This window comes from Malaclemys terrapin, chromosome 6, assembly GCF_027887155.1.
Source record: "Malaclemys terrapin pileata isolate rMalTer1 chromosome 6, rMalTer1.hap1, whole genome shotgun sequence".
Classification (NCBI taxonomy): domain Eukaryota; kingdom Metazoa; phylum Chordata; order Testudines; family Emydidae; genus Malaclemys; species Malaclemys terrapin.
The window spans coordinates 103154708-103173074 of record NC_071510.1 but is presented as its reverse complement, the minus strand read 5'-3'; positions in this window follow the sequence as shown (position 1 = coordinate 103173074).

The following is an 18367-nucleotide window of genomic DNA, read 5'->3' as shown; positions in this document are numbered from 1 at the left end:
AGAGGCTGTCTAACCGGGGAGTGGGAGCGTTCTACTGTGTCCTAGAAAGTCTCATCTATGTATCTCTCTGTCTCCTTTAGCTCCTCCAGTTCAGCCACCCTGGTCTCCAAAGCCCGTACACAGTCTCTGAGGGCCAGGAGTTCTTTGCACCAAATGCACAAATATGCCACCTGCCCATAGGGCAGGTAAACATACATGCTGCATTTGGTGCAGTAAACGGATAGCTCCCACTCTGTTGCTGGACTTCTGCCTTTTTATTCCTGAAGCTCATTCCTTTGTTATTGTTTTGTTTTTATTAGGGGGTGTTTGGCTTTAAATTTAAAGAATGTTAAGTGTATCTAGCCCCCAACTCACACTCCCTCCTCTAAACTCCCTTGCAAAACTCCCCTGTTAGTCACTCCTATTCGCTAGATCCCCCACGCTAGCTAGCCCCACACACTAGGGAGTGTGGAGTTGTGGCACTGGTTGAATAATGTACAAATCCGTTCTTGAACAGTTTGCTCATCTTAGAAATCATTTTGTGTTCTACTTTTCATACTTTATTACTGTTTACAAAGATGTGTAAGTACACTTTTGTTCAAATGAATAATTTGAGAACAATAAGCTTCAATAACAATAATTAGTTGAGTTTTGTTTAACCAAGAAAAAAAAACTTATTTTGTGATGGAACAAAACTAGTTTCAGTCATCTTGTAATGATTAAATTATCTAATCAAGGAACAATACCATGTGATTAGATAGGGTTACCAGATAGCAACTGTGAAAAACCGGGACAGGGGGTGGGAGGTGGGGGTAATAGGCGTCTATATAAGAAAAAGTCCCCAAAACAGGACTGTCCTTTAAACACGGGACATCTGGTCACTCTAGATTTAGATGACCAGATGGAATTCTAATAATAATTCCAAATATCTGCTATTGAATACTTATTAAGAACACTTAATCTATAGACCCAAATGTGATCACAAAGGCTGTTCATTAAGCAATTGAGAACAAATCAATTTATAGCAATCGTGATGCACAGACAATTTAAAAATCAAAGAAAGGACTAGTTATTGTAAAGTATTTAATTCTTAAAGTTTCATCACCTGTGGTTAGAGGAAATGAGCAAACTGAACAAAGATCACCATTGAAAGAATAAAATGAATCCCAGCATTTATGTGACCTGCTAACTTGATTACAAAATTAGCTAGATGACTAGCTCATGTGACAAGCTTACTCATGCATCTCTGATTTCACATATCTCTGCTAAAATACAAGACCTATATAGACACAGCAGTTCACTTTGCTATCCTTTCCCCTTTGTCTGAATAAAAAGCTGCTTTTGAGCTACAGGTCTGGATTCTGAAGCTCTATCATACTGTAAGTAGAAACCCTTTTCTTTGTGAAACCACCAAATGCATGTTGCTGACCACAAGGACTGAGCACGTAGGAGGAAATCAGAAAATATTGGTTGATATAATTGGATCTGTATACCACTCTAAGGAACAACTAGGAAAAAAGTGAAAAGCTTAAATGATATTCCCTTTACTGTATAAAGTTATTCACCTCAAAAGATCCCTCTAATGGTTTGTTACAGTCTGAATACCACACATTATTCATGTTAGATGGCAATATACACACACAAAAAATCCGGCATGTAGACCTCTCCCACTAATGGAGTACCTGATAACAATGGTAGGTTGTCAGCCTCTCTGTGGACCAGCACTAGAAGGGAGGGGAGATGTTAGTAGGTTTCACAGCTATTTGCTGACAGCAGAGGAATAGCAAAAGCCCAGAATCTTAGGTTTCACTCCATGCTATGGAGGGCACAGTCTCTGTTTCCCCTAAGCTGGACCCTTTTTGTGCCATCCCCTCCAATCTGTCATTATCCTAGTCCAGTGGTCACCACCCCATTGATTGCGAATGACTGGTCGATCCTGAAGCCTCAGCCCACTGATCGCAATCTCTGGGCTGCTAAAAGTCCCATGGCCCCATGCCGTTCCCGGAAGTGGTTGGCTGCTGGCACGCCTCTGCAGCCCCCTGGGGAAAGGGAGGGGTGAGGTGGCTCCATGTGGTGCTCCCACCCCCAGCACCGTCCCTGCAGCTCCTGGTCAATGGGAGCTGCGGGGGCAGTGCTTGCAGGCATGGGCAGCACACAAAGACCCGCTGTCTCCCTCCCCCCAGGGGCCATATGCAGAGACGTGCCAGCAGCCAGCCGCTTCCGGGAGCACCATGGGGCCACGCCAGGCAGGCAGCCTGACTGAGCCCACTGTGCCATGGATCGGGAGCCACCTGTGGTAAGCGCCTCCCGGCCGGAGCCTACACCTCGCACCCCCTTCTGCACCCATGGAGGCGTACAGCACCTAGAAAAAGCCCACAAACCAGAGCCTGAAGCCGAATGCCCAGAAGATACTCTTGGTCCACCCTGACGAATGCCTTCTCCTGGTCCAGGAACAGACCATCCCTACACCCAAGATGGTGAAGGTCCTGGGCCAGTTAGAGATTATTAAAGATAGTACAGTCCAGGAGTGAGTAATGGCAGCTGAGTAAGCAGCCCTGGTCTGGCTGTGGGTTTGCCGCACAGTTTTCACTTGAGGTTTTATTAAAAACATTTTTTTTAATATTAGAATCAAGTAAAATGCTAAATGTGTTGCTTGAATTTTAATCTATAAAATCAGTTCTGAAGGGTGGAAATCAGTAATATTCAGCATCAATGATATTGAGGAATACTGTAGAAGTTTGTCTCAGTACATTTTACATATAGATACACTCGCACAAAGTGGTTTCACTTTATAATCTTTTATACCCTTAGTGGTTTGAGAGAGTTGCTATACTTAAAAGAGGCATAGTGGTAGAATCAGTAATATTCCTCAAATCAGTTGGAACTCCTTGAGTATGTCTACTGTATATGAGGAGAGGAATCTTTCTGGTATAATAGAATGGATTTATCTTGCTTAACTAGAAATGGAATATTATTATTCACAAGTCAGTGTGCAGGTCATTGCAAATGTGTGCCAAAAGTTTTATAACACAGTATGTATTCTCTATTGGACCCAAAGCCCACTGTAGTCAATAGGAGACTTTTCCATTGACTCCAGTAGGTACTGAAGGCCTGAATACCCCATATCTTCTACGGAAACCTTCTAGGAATATTTCAAGGAGTTTTTAAGAACTTTTGGAACTATACTTTGTATCCCTCAACCTTTTAAACCAGACTCCATTTCTTGTGAGTACTACCCTAAACATGGAGAGAGAAAAATGAAAACCAATGCATTAGCACCACCTCTTAAAATGATCTAAAAATAATTTCCTATGAAAGAACAGGTTAAAGACTATTTAGAAAAGCTGGACATACACAAGTCCATGGGGTCAAATGCAATGCATCCAAGAGTGCTGAAGAAGTTGCCTGATGTGATTGGCCATTGGCCAGAGCCATTGGCCATTATGTTTGAAAACTCATGGCAATCGGGGGAGGTCCTGGATAATTGGAAAAAGGCAAATATAGTGCCCACCTTTAAAAAAGGGAAGAAGGAGAATCCAGGGAACTACAGCCTCCCCTCAGTTTCTGGAACAATCATGGAGCAGGTCCTCAAGGAATTCAAGGAAGATGATCAGGGACAGTCAACATGGATTCACTAAGGGCAAGTCATGCCTGACCAACCTGATTGCCTTCTATGATGAGATAACTGCTCTGTGGATATGGGGAAAGCAGTGGACGTGATATATCAAAGTAATTGCAATATACGCTATGGGCCAGATCCACTAGAGCAGACCCTATAGTGAAAACTAGCCTACATTCTGGTTGAGGTTTCCCCCATTTTGAAAACTTGCCTGCATAGAGGATACACAACATGCTTGCAATCTCTTCTCCCATGGGGATCCCAGACCCCATAGCTGGGATTAAAGCTGACCTCCCTAGTGGAATTTTGGAATAAGGTGGAAGTAGAGAAACAGTCTGTCCTTTCCTCAAATTAAATTCCATAGGTGGGTACAATCGCCCCTTGCTCTATACCAGCATAACTGAATCTTCTAACTCAAATGCTATAGACAATTGAGACTATTATCATATAGGCACATAAATGCTTACTGCCTTTCACTGCAATATAGTCTTTTTTCCAAATCTTTAATATATACATATATCTCCAAATCTTTAACATAAGAATGTATATAAAATACAGAGCTGCACATTGCCTGATTCTGTGTGATTTAGACAGAGCAAAAACATCAGAATACAAGATTGCTTAGTGGGCCATGATGGGCATCTAATCAGCTGTTTGACCACTGGCCTATATAGCAGCAGTGATTAAAATGTGGTGTACTTTATCTTTCTCTGTAAGAGTGTCCCTAACTGATGGTCAGAATGGCTTGCTGAGCTATAAAGTGGCCTTTCTAGTAAAAAATATTGAGAAAGATCACAGCCACGTGGGTCACCTCATCTATAGCCATGAATTAATCAAAAGCTTTTGCAGAAAATTACAGTATACTAAAGAGATTATCCATTTTGCTTGCACAATATTTTCATTCCAGGCCTTAGAGGCTTACTGTCCACAGCTACTCTTTAACAATATTGATATTTAAAGATATTGGTGTCAGCCTGTTGGCAGGGATTGGTGGCACTAAAGAACTTTTGATTATTTTTTGTTTTGCTCATTGAAATAAACAATGAAAGATTTGTCCTTACAAGACACACATTCTCAGAACTTTGAATAGACTTTGCTAGTTGTTTGTGTTATCTGTATTGTAGATCTCTTATATGCTTCTAACCTGCAGGAGTTTTAGGAGAAGGTTCTCCGTTTTTTCCAACCCCTATTTATTCACATCCTGTTTCAGCAAAACATTTGAAGACCTAATAGTACCACTGGCTTCAATGGAACTATTCATATGCTTAAAGTTAGGCATGTACTTAAGTACTTTGCTGAACTGTGGCCATAGCCATCTTATTCTATCCATGATGATACAAATATTTCCCCATTTTTGGACTTCCTGATGCTGTGTTAATTCCAATGGAATAAATAGGGCGCGTGAGTCAAAGATGTTAATGTGCACATGTCACTACAGAGATTTTGGTCTGCTTTTCCCCCTAGCAAACACCCCAGAACACTGATGTGAACATTTGGAAATTTATTGTTTTGGATACATAAAAGGCAAAAAAATCAAAACCAAAATGTAAAGTGTTTTAAAACTGAGTGGTTATGAAAAAAAGTCTCTTTTTCAGAGAGAAAAATATCAATTTGAGTCTTATTCTCAGAAGCAATCATATTTAAAAGGAGAAGAAAGGATTACTTCTGTTGAAGTTTGACTCAGCTATGAGTTTTCTGATCACTATTCCTGCCTTTGACAAGACAGACTCAAGGAGAAAGAAGAGCTAGAATAGCAAAGAAAACAAACATTTATTGTTGACATTCTCAGGACTAGTGAGTCAGGAACGATGCTTTGAGTCACAGCAGACATTGCTCTGGACCCTAGCTCACTTCCTCGGTCTGGAACATCATCTGGCTCGTCTACTCAGGGCCTTCTTTTCACTGGTTCTTCTCAGGTGGGGCAGAGCTGAATGGGCCATCTCATCCCATTGGTGCTATGCAATGCAGTTGGCCTCAAGGTCAGTTTAAGCAGAAAGGGAGGAAAAGGGTAGGTAAAAATAGTGGGAGATGGAAAGGAATGCAGAAGGCAAGAAGGACAGAGAGATCTCATGTATCAACCTGGCGTCCTTTTTAGTCCAAAAGTGACTGTCTGTTATCCCCACAGGTGTGCTAAATTCTGGGTGTCACAATGATTATAGAGGCTTGTCAATGAAGGATAGTGTCTATGGAGCAAAGCAGAGGCCTACTGGCCTTTCTCAAGGGAATTCCGCAGTGGTCCATGTTGCTTCCCAAAATCTTTTTAAAGACCCAAGAAACAGGATGAGCAGAAAAAGTCTTTCCCTTATTGTTCTACTCACTGCTGGGGCACCTTCTTGTGGCATCATGTGGGGAATAGCTCTGCCTGGTCTGATGCCACCTTTTGTCTTACTCATGCTGCAGCCCTTCTCACACTCCAGGACTTGCAGTGCTTCCTCTCCATAGCTTGGGGTGTTCCTAGTGGCTTTACCCTCCAGCCAGGTCACTATAGTTTTCCCTTCTGGGGGTATCAAACATCTCAGTGGAGGGTCTGTCTGGGCATTGTTCCTGGCAGCCCTCCAATTCAAGGATGTGCTACTTTCCCAATGGCTGGTAGGGGAACCTAGGCCCACCTACCACTCGAGATTCCAGCCTAGGGACCCTATAATCAGCGGCCAAGGTCTGCACTGCCCCAAACCTTGCTGCTGTTTCCCTGGGCTGCTTCCTACTCCCCCTCTATCAAGCTTCCTTCTCCACCTCCCTCTGGGTACACCTTTCCCTCAGGGCCAGATCTCAGGGCTTCTCCCCCTGCATTATCTCCTTTTCCTACCCTAGCCCAGTGAACAACCGCAGACCTCCACACTGCAGGCACCTTGCTGCTGCAAGCTTCTTCGCTTTATACCAGTCCTGCCTGCTCCTGACCAACCAGGGCCCATCTTCAATCAGTGCTTGCCTATCAGCGTAACTCTCCCTCAGGAATGGCCCATCAGGTTATTTAGCTCCTGCTGAGCTACATTAACCCTTTTTAAGCTAGTGGGAGGTGAACACCGCATCATACCACCAACTAGGCTTAATTTCTTACATACTTGTTTTGGTCCTTTTCTGGTTCTAATGTCTCTGTTTACAAATCACTATCAACATGGTCCTTGTGTTACCACATTTTCATTTGTACTAATGTGAGATACATATGTTCACGCTTACACTAGCCTAGTCTGTCTCCCATTCATCCCTTTTCTGTCACAATAACTTGTAATAGTGCTTGTTAACATCTTACGAACTTTTACCAATTTCTTAAGAAAATGGGGGTATACCTGCTAAATCCAAACCTTGCAACACAGCTGAAGTGTCAACAGGAAGACAACTTTGCTTCAGAGACTTGGTTATTTTACTGTACAGTATGGCTATCAAATATTTCCTTGTTTTCAGGTACAGAATACATCGCTTCTCTTTTTTTAATTCCATCATAATTAACTTCATTATAATAACATTAGGTGTGCTGAATCTCACTGGTTCCTCAAATGTTGCTGGTTTAATCAACTCAAGTTTTCTTCCAGTAGATTTTCTGTTACATTTTTGTAATGCAAAACTATGAAAATACATTCTACTTACTCTGTATTACAGAAGTCATTCGCAGGGTGCTACTGTGTAGCTAAAATGATTTGGAACTGTGACAAGCTAGCGAAAAGGTCTTTTTTTTGTTTTACATCATGGAGTTGCAAGGTCTAATTCAGAACACTCCTATGCCAGTTGAAATGGCAAAGATTGTCTGCTGAAACTATATTGCTTTGAAATATTGGTTGACTTTCACAGTCTGGAAATTGGCAGAGTAAGTAAGAAAATGTACCGCTTGTATTTTTAATACTTACTGTGGTTTCAATCCCTTGAATCAATGTATCCCTGTTATGTGTTCCTGCCATTACTGTTGTCTATGAGAACAATGCATCATATTGGTAAAATTTGCTGGGCTAGTTCAGTACACCAATCTGAAAATAGCATAGCATTATTTTTTACTGCATGCAATCTCAGGATTATGGTAAAATTATCAGCAACAACCCAGTGGTGTGTGTCCTTCATTACCAGAGAGTATAATCTCTTCACAGTGGGACAGATTCTCTTCCTAGTTTTACAGATGTTTAATATGTAATAACTCCACTGAATTAATGGAATTACACAAGTGTGAGAGGAGAATCAATGGATCACTGTTCTGCCATAGTATTTTCATCTATGTACTTCTTTTATATTCTTTGAGATGTCATATTTCGGACACAGAGTTCATGAAGGATATAGTGTCTAGAAGCTACTATTTGAGTAAATTTGACTATCTGTAAAATCGTGTTAAGGATCAAAATCTGATATGGTACTTCCACATGAAAATTGTTTTTGAATTTAATCTGTGCAAAACAACATTACCATAGGAACACTTTATCTAGAAGACTATTACTGCCTATGAATTCCAATCTTTACTAATAAACTTAAAAGCTTTTTCTATGATTCTTGGGAAATGCTTTAAGCACCATCAACTTTTTTTGAGTCACATTTGATGATAGTGGATAGCATCTGCATGTGTCACTCACAGTAGAATCAGATAGCTTTTCCTTTGTGCCTTGTACAGTACAGGGCATGCTGTCAGTGCTTAACACATAAAAAAGGATGCAAACCAGAATCATACTTGAATGAAGGCTATGCTAGTTTAGCACAGCATGAAGAAATCTCTCTATAGGAACATAAATGCTGCTTCTGCCATTTTGGGGAAGGGCCAAATCATGGCACAGTTGAAGCTTTGCCATTACTTTGCTGGTACTAGTATTTGACCCTGAATAGCAATACAGAAGATGTAAAGCACCAGAAGATCCAAAGTTGACAGGTTAGAGAGATCCCTTTGTAAAATTTCTATGAAAACTTTGTTTTGTTGTTGAAAAGATTGGTGGGGGGGATTAAGGAGAGGAACAGACCACTTTGGCCCAGATCCACAAAGGTACTTAGGACCCTAAGTCCCATTTTTAGGCACTACTGTGATCCATGAAACATTTACTTGGCTGCTGCTGAACCTTGTAGGTGCCTAAACTCCTTCAGCACCTCTGTTTTTGCATTAAAAGTTCCCTACGTGCCTACATTACTCCCTCTGACATGAGCACTGCTGCCTTATTCTAAGTGCTTGAGCACCTGACCCCCCCAGAGCAATCTATGACCTTGGGGAAGATGGGTGTTCCTCTGCGGAACTTGCACACAGGGCCCAATCCAGCAGCTGCACTCAGAAGCTGCCTAATGCCACACAAAACAGCCAGGAGGTAGCAGCAGGCAGGCTTCTGTATATAACGTGTTAGCCCAACAGTTCATGTTCTCACTTTGGATGTGAATAACCCCCACTTTCAGTCCCCTATCTACCGGATTAGAAGGGTTTTGAACCTTTGCGGTCAGTGCTGTAACCACTAGACTATGGAATATTTGGATGTGGGGCTGCCACAATTTCTCCTAGGGAAGTTTTTCTATTTTAAATGTATAACTAAATATTAAATGGCCCAGAAAGAGTGAAAATCATTCTATAGCCCAGAGTTAGGAGGCCTCTGAGCCTGCCTACCAGATCGGGCCCCTCATACAAGGTATGGGGAAGAGCACCTATCTTCCTCTGGTTCATGGATGGCTAGCATAGATAGGCATTTAAGTCCAGGCTACATGGAGGCATCTATTTCTATGAGAGGGGAGGGGCTTGAAACACACCCCTTTTGTCACCATCTCCCATTGGCTAGCTTAGGTATGCTGGGTGTTATGGATCACATTCTAAAGCACCTATCTCTCCCCATTCATTGTACTGGTAGCCTGGGTGCCTAACTCAGGTTTAGGATCACAGTGTTGTTCCTGTGATTTTCTAGGTGCCTAAAAATTAGGCATTTCAGTGCTGAGCATCCCACCACCTAAATGTCTTTGTGGATCTGGATCTTTCTGACTAGGTCACGATGGGTCTTTGGGGAGCACAGAATAGTTCCCCAATGCCAAACCTTTCACATACTGCCAGTCCATAGCACTGGGGAACCCTCCAGTCAGTGAGGGAACCCTCCAGTCTACATGGAAATCTGTCTCTGGCTGGCTGCCTTTCATCCTTTCCCCTCCTCCTCGTGTGAGAGTACTGAACTTTCTCCTCTCTCCCTGCTGAAGGTCCAGAAGTGGTTCTGATCAATTCTGCCTTCTCACCTGAGAGCTAGCTGGGGAGCTGTTGCTCCTTGTGACTCTGGCTTGAAAGAGAGTGAATTCTTGCCAAATCCTGCCCATGCCTAGCAAAGGGTGAAGAGCTAAACATTTCCCTAAAGGTATAGGCTGGCCAGGATTAGAAAACGAAATGGTGTGATAGGGAAGAGAGAGACAGAAGGGGTGATGAGACAGAGAGTTGTAGAGGGGAAAGGTGAACACTTTATTCTTCCAGGCTGGGAGGAGCATCAACCCCTCCTAGCAGTAAGGTGGTCCAGTGGCTAGAGCATTAAGTTAGGAGCTAGAAAACTCACATTCAATTCTCTTAGCTTCTCTGTGCCATATTTCCATGTCTATATGATGAAGCTAATAGTACTTTCCTACCTCACATAGGTGTTGTGAAGCTAACTACATTAAAGACTGTGAGGTGCTCAGATATCACAGTGATGAGGGTCATGACAATACCTAAGATAGAAACAAACATCTTGTTAATCAATCCCACCCCTGAAACAATGCAACTATGGCCTCCACATTTCCCTGTTATTTGCTTCTCATTCCCATCAGTCAATTCAGTTCCCCTGCCACTGTTTCTCTTTTTTCTTGCCCTCCTTTCTGCATGCATCTGTATCTCTGCCTTTTCCCCTCTTCCTCTATGTAGGCAATCTCAGTATTCAAATTTGCACATATTTAAAAATCTGGTTTTTGCTTTGACATCAAAAGTCTTGTATTAATTCATTAAAGGGGTGATTATATTCACCCGATACATTATTTGTTGTGATGTTCATCTAACTCTACTTACTGCTGATTCACGATCGCACTTCATAATACTTGCAGATCTTTTAATTATTTCCTCCAGCTCCTTGTCAAACTTCCTAAACCATCTGTGCATCTTCATTCAGCATTCAAGAGCTGCATTAGCTGGTTGCTTTTTAGAAGACTGACCTCCTCTAACAAGAATCATGCTGCAGTATCACCCCATAAACAAGCACCAGCTGAGGTTGCCCATAATCAGATCTATTGAATATTGAGAAATATGTTTCTATCAGGTTTCCATGCAGAACTTATAAGTAAAGCTGGGTGGCAATTTTTTGACAAAACATTTTTTCAGGAAAGATTTGGTTTTGACAAAGTTTTTGACTTGCATGAAGTTCCTATTCAATGGAATAATAAACAACAAGAAAATAATTTCCCCCAAAGAAATACTACTTGTTTTTTGAAGTCACATATGTCATACACTGTTGGTCCAACCCACTGAAGTCTTCACTAAAGAAATAAATAGTGCTAATTTGTGAACAGGAAGAGTAGCTATATTTCCCCAAATAAGTTGCTTGTTGCCAGTTAACCACACAGCTCTTCTTACTACTGATTCACTATCACGTCTTCATAACACTCACAGGTCTGCGGCTATTAATTACTTTCTCCTGCTCCTTGTCAAGCTTTCTAAGCCATCTGTGTAGCTTCATTTAGCATCCAAGAGCTGTATCAGCTGACTACTAGCCGCTCATGTGATAAATCCTCTGAATTAGTCAGATTCTCCTTTCCATTCCAGCATACTAATAATAAAACATACAACCAGAGATATTTGTTCTTGTCAGTATTTTCTAGTCAACCCCCACTTTCTACACCATTTTATTTTTTAAAAAGCTCAGACAAAAGAGGGAAACAATGAAACTTTGATAGGCAAGTGATTTTCATTCATGAAAAATTAGTGTCATGTTTTAAGTCTGATGCCTTTACTGTTTCCAGAAAATTTGCATTTGCACCAGTTGTACAAGCACATCTGGCATTTGTATGAACAAAAGAATACAAGCAAACATAAGCACTAATTGTATATTTTATATTTCGGAACCTCTGTGTGAGCATTAACATTTTAAAATGTGGCCATTACTATCTAAAGGAAACTAAGTACAGGGAGAGAATAAAGTAGAAATGTATTGGAAATGAAATATTACCAGTGTAGTTACCATAATTGGTAGAACTTTCCAATCCATGAAAAATGCAAGGGTAAAATACATTCTGAATGTGCACAAAAATCTAGACTTGTTTAAATAATATTAAACAAACAACCAAAACCTTAACCCATAGTTTTTTGAGTTTTATCTAGGACTGAAAGAGAGGCTGCTTTTACAGTATTTCTGTTTTTTTTTAATCCAGGCAGGTCTGAAAATCCTATGAAATTCTCAGACCAGTCTCCAGACCAAAGATGTTTAAATATGTTTGAATAAATATCTATTATGAACCATATTAGATTCGCCCATAGTGCTATACTAAAACGTATATTGTTATTATAAGATATGTTGTAACAAGAACTTGTTTCTTCAGTGTTTTAGCATTTATTATAAGTGTCATTCGTTGTGCCTTGCAAGTGGAGCCAAATTCCTGTGCTTATCTGTTAAGCAACAACTAAATGTCAGAACTGGAATTATCAGTGTCTGAAGTCAAATCAAAATCATAATACAAAGATGGGCTGTGGTTGAAGTACAGACTAGAAATCTGACTGACCTTCACTGTGAACCTGGGTAATTACTTCACCTTACTCTGCCTCATTTTACCCATCTGTAAAATAAAGATAATAAAAATGTACCTTCATCATAATGCCGTTATTATTTAAGTACAGACAATGTGAGGATGAATGCATTAAATGTTATGTAAAGCACTTTATGAAAAGACTCTATGCAAAAGAATTAATGGACACAAATCTGACATCAGGAATCAAAATACTCAAAAACCAGTGGGAGAACACTTTAACCTGTCTGGTCATTCAGTGACAGACCTGCGGGTGGCTATATTACAACAGAAAAAGTTCAAAAACAGACTCCAAAGAGAGACTGCAGAGCTAGAATTGATATGCAAACTAGACACAATCAACTCCGGTTTGAATAAGGACTGGGAATGGCTGAGCCATTACAAACGTTGACTCTATCTCCCCTTGTAAGTACTCTCACACTTCTTATCACACTGTCTGTACTCGGCTAGCTTGATTATCACTTCAAAAGTTTTTTTCTCTTAATTAATTGGCCTCTCAGAGTTGGTAAGACAACTCCCACCTGTTTATGCTCTCTGTATGTGTGTATATATATCTCCTCATTATATGTTCCATTCTATATGCATCCGAAGAAGTGGGCTGTAGTCCACGAAAGCTTATGCTCTAATAAATTTGTTAGTCTCTAAGGTGCCACAAGTACTCCTGTTCTTCTTTTTGTGGTGACTACAGTCCACTATGCTTGAAAGAGTTACATCTGGCTCTAATTTATCAATTTCCTTATCTTTTCCCAGAAGTAAGGACCGCAGCAACAGAATTCTTTCAGGAGACAAACTGCCTGGAGGAATGAGCTCAGGAATAAGGGTGTTCTAAACCTTTCTCTGCCAATGATTTGTGGTGTGAACCTAGATGACGCACTAAAACCTAGATTGTGCCTTTTAGCATAGCCATGTATACAAGGGGTGGTGCAACAATGGAACCATCTGAACTGTGGAGTAGCCATGGGAGGCACTGTGCCTCAGAGATGCCTCTCCGAGGTACAATTCCTTCCTTGTTTCCCCTTTGCTCCTGGTGTGTGAGCGAGTAAGAAATGTAGAATTTAGTAATTTGCTGCTGACCTATACTAGGAAAAAAGTAAAGCACCACTATTCTGGCTTAGCTGGCATCTTGGAGGGAGGAACTAAAGTTCTGCCTCACTACATCTGTTCTCAACCACCTGATCTTAACAGGGGATGCCCACTTTCTTCCACTTGCCTAGATCCAGGGTCTATATAGTCCATGCAGTGATGCAAGGGAAGTTATAACTGTAATTAAATAGATCCTATTCAGATGATAGCCAAACCAGAGAGGCTTTGGGGGTTTTGGTGCAAAAATATTTATTTTTTTCCCCATTCTTATCTATAATTCATTTGTGCAAGTAGGTTTTGTTAGTTTTATTGTTTGTATAGTTACTATACATTTTAATAAATAATTTGCATGTGGAAAAGAGCTGTTCTCATGATATTGCCAGATCAGATAGAAACAGGAATTCTTTTCTTGTGAGAGTTCTAGCCTAGAGTTCATCCAGAAAGTAGCAGGTACTTATGCTGTAACAATGTTTTTAATCTTTCAAAAGAAAAGGCAAATGCAGAGAAAGCCCTTGTTAAAAATAGTTTATTTCTGAATCTAAAGTATTTGTAAATATTTGTACAAATTTCACTATTTAGTTGGAAATTTTCTAAGGTCCTGGAAAGCCTCCCTCCTTTGAAATGATCTTAGTGCAAACTGTATTCATTTTGAGAGAGAAAAACTGAAGGAGAGCCATTGTTTTACCCTGTGTTTTGTGCGGGAGGGATAACCTTATGTGCAATTTTAGGAGTCCTATTCTCTCATTGCAGTTTGCAAACAACTCCCATTGCCTGCAGTGCAAGTTGCTCACACTCTGTCAGAAGAAAATTAGGCCTCTGTACCTGGTTAGTAAAATGTGAATATGTTTTTTTCATTTACTACTTGTAATTAGGTAGATATTTTAAAAATCTGTGTATTTTACATAATGTACTGTTTCCAACTAAACATAGTAGATCTGAGGAGGTCAAAACTGCAGTTACCAGCATGTGGAAGCAGGATTATATTGTAGGTGATGTCTCCAGCACAGTTTCAGAGATCTTAAAATAATAAATGCATAATACATCTGCTACCTCCCAGTGGTTAGGGACAGGAACTGACCCACTTATAATACGTACTAAAACATGAGGTTAGAATTAAAAATTCAGGCTTGTAAATGATTTTGAATCTGATGATAGGAATTATATTCATGAAGCAACATTTTTATGTCTATGACTGGTTGGACTGATGGATGAGGGAAAAATCTTCTAGGGATGCATAAAGACTAAAATGCTTATATCCTGCAATACTTCTGCCCACAAAGGACAATAAAGGAAAATACTCAAGTAAAAGAAACATTCCTGCTGCCGTCTGGTGAACTCACCCTCAGTATTGCCTGTGCACAAAAGGAGCACTGGGTATTGATGAAACTGCTGTGAAATCAGAACTCATGGTTCATGTTGGCAACAAAAGCTGCAGTGGATGAGTACCCTGGTAACCAGTCCCATTCTAGGTTCTTAAGTATATTTCACAAACAAGCAGTCAATACCACAAGCACTGTTCAAAAGTTTGCGGTTTTCTCTGCCATCACAGAAGCCTGGCAGACAGACACACCTCGAGGGAATGGTGGTGATGTTATAAATGATAGAAATGCCCATGCTCAGAAAGGAAAAAATGATTTTCTGCCCATGCAGCTTATGGCTTTCTAGCAGTGCCCAGAATAACAAATTTGTTATAGCATCCAAGCTTGAATGCGCAACAAAACTGTCTAAAAATGTAATTGATTGGAAGTATGCATGCATATAAATGATTTCCCAGCATCAACTAAGTTACTGCACTGATAGCTAATGCAAAAGACTGTGATGCTGGGTAAAACAGCTCATTTCACATAGCTGATTATTTCAGCACTGAAATAATGCATCAGTTGTTACACTGGATAGACAATGTGCAACTATATGTATTATAAATGCCATGAAGGCACATGATACAAAATTTAGCTCATTTAGTCTGCATGATTCTTTGAGATACTCTTTGCATAGCTTCAGCAATCTGAACACTAGGTTTCCTTCTAAAAACAGCTTGATAGCCCTCAAATCCCTCCCTCCCTTTTAACTGGAGGGAGACCTGGTAATTTGCACTTGGATTTGGGTTCAGATTATGAACTCCTTCAAAGTTTTGGGTTGTTCAGATATAGAGTTTTGGTTTGGGTCCATCTCTCTTTTTAGTCCTGAAAACCCTGCATTCAGATTAAAGTGGCATAGTTTACAGCTGCCAAGGGCAGTTTCATATCATACCTTCATTATGGGTGGCTGGACTATAGATCATTTGTTTAATTTCCATTGCCATAAATTGCATCTCATCGGTTTATTGTTTGTACCCTGGTCCAGTGCGCATCATTCATTGTCCCTCTCTTGCTCTATGCACTGGGATCACATATCACTGCTTCATTTTTTCCATGTATATTGCACATTTTTCACCTCATCTGCATGTTACTTGCTCCTTGTCTCAACCAAACCTGCTATCTATCAGATTGCATGGTCACCCCAGACTGTTTGCTACCCAAATTCAGTGCTTCAACAAAAAATAAAAGGATTTTGGATTTAAATTGTGGCATTTAACTATTGACCCTATTAATGTATTTACAGTAGGATCACACCAGTGTAATATAATTAGCGCAACCTGTGAAATCCCATATTATGTAACTTTGGGCACAATGTGAAAACAGTGGAGTTGATTTCTTTTTAGGGAACTTAAGTATTGGGTTGAACTAAGCTTATAATGGGAATCTAACTTCAACCTTAACTAACACAACTCAGTAATAAATGCCTACTTTATGAAGGTAGCAGAAGACTAATAAGACTAGTTTTATCCAGCTGTCTTGCTCCCCCATTAACTAATCACAGCCTGTAGGGCCTAATGTTACAACACAGGGTCCTGGTGCAGTATAGTAAGTCAAGGGGAGCAGCTTTTCTATACTACAGTGGAAATCAGTCTAGGTTTGTTATTTCCTTAAGATAAAATAAAAGTCATGCTGCCTGAAAGTTCTTCTCTATGTACGGAAAAAAAAAATGATGTTGGAGCAGGAGCCAACAAGAACACAGCTTAATTTTCAGAGCATGTTTCACTGATCCCCAACAAACAACATGGAGCCTCACAGAGCCATTTTCAGAGTAGAACTGCATTTTAAAGTCAGGATAAGCATCTAAACTTTTAGATGCTTCGTCAAACAAAGACTCTGTCCCTAATCATAGTCTATAGTGATGTGATATCTGGATCTGGGCTCAAGGCCAGTTACCTGTCATCATAAGACACTTCTACCTCTACAAAAGGCTTTATGATATTTTCACTGGATGAGAATCAAACTCCTTCCTGTTTTGTATCTGCCTAGGACAATGGCCCTGGTTAAAAAAGGCACATGTAGATGTGGTCTTTGATTGGCTCAAGACTTTGTAAAGAGTTTCTAATGTTTTTGTTTGTTTTTCTTGAACTATCTGAGCTGTTTTTGTTTTGTACATCATTGCACATATGTTTTTGAAATTGTGCAATACTGTGACATTTATGATTTCCTTTACATTCATAGTACAGCCACAAATGATTTTTCAAGATGTGTATATATGACACCAATTGGAAAGCAGGATAGGGCTCTTTATGTAGGGAAGAAATAAAAAGATTACAAGATAGATAATCAGTAGTTGTTGATGTTGATAAGTTTCAGTCCCAAAGTCCACTCCAGAGAATAGTGATGGGAGCTCAGGACACACACTAATCCGTCACTATTTTCTTGACTTGAATATGGGCCTGAAACTTATTGACATCAACAACTACCGATTATGCATATCACATGACTATTCTATCAACAGACCAGTGTGCTACACACTCAAAGCTGTCTTCTCTTTCCATTTACTTCCCATCCTATACCCACTGATTGTTTTCATTATTTGGTGAGTTACTTATCTATCTCCTCAAGGTGAGGACCTTGTCTTCCTTATATGTCTGTAAAATGTCATGCATGACAATGGTCCTATCTAACAGATTAAATTAACAGTAATGATGACTTTGGACACTGGCAGGAACAAAAGAACCTGCCTGCATTATGTATTTGGACGTTTGTTTGATTCTTTCTTGCACTCTACAGAATGGTAACATAAAATCAATACACAATTCAAGATGTTGGACTGACTCTGATCAAGAGATATGAAAGCCTAGAACAGGAGGCGTGTTTCATCTCAGACCTGAGGTACATTTAATCAGGTGGATGAATGCTTGTACAGCACCCGCCTACATCTTGCCTGGCCCAAGCATATATTATTAGTCACTTAATCTCATTCACTCAGGACAGAAAACAAACCATCCAGTAGCATTTTTCACTGCAGCAGATAAAATGACATCTGTAGAATCTTGGATCTTCTTCAGAAGAAGGTATTGTTGGGATGGTAATACCTCTACCTATAATTTTACCTGATGATATTACATTCTGCTAACACAGGCTCCCGCCATGATTGTTAGTTCTAAGCTTGTTAGCTCTAAGCAGGTTCAAAAAGACCTAAAGATTTCAATAATGACTTTTTTCTCATCGCGCTCTCTACTTATACTAACAATGACATGGCTCAAATAATGGGGAAAGAAATATTCGTTCAACTCTATATTCCAGTGTATCTGCAGAACTGAATATCAGAACAATTTAAAACAGAACCATGTGAAACCATGAGTCATGAGATTGGCAGGTGCTCGGGAATTTCATGAAATCTTTTGTTGTCTTTTTAATTTCTAAATTTTATATCAGATTTTTTCTCATCACCCTTTTACACTAATACATTTAAACAATTAGTGTATTTGAGTTGAAAGTGAAGTGATGAGATATGCTAAAATGAATGTAAATAGTATCAAAAAACATATACTTGCAGAGATATGTATGAAATTATAGCTGAAGATATATTTCCAAGGATAATACATCTCAAGGACAGGTTATCATAACAATAAACATGAAAGGTGTTAATCCTCAAGGGATTATTTTTTTGGTGAGGTCTGAAATGAGCAGGAAGTGC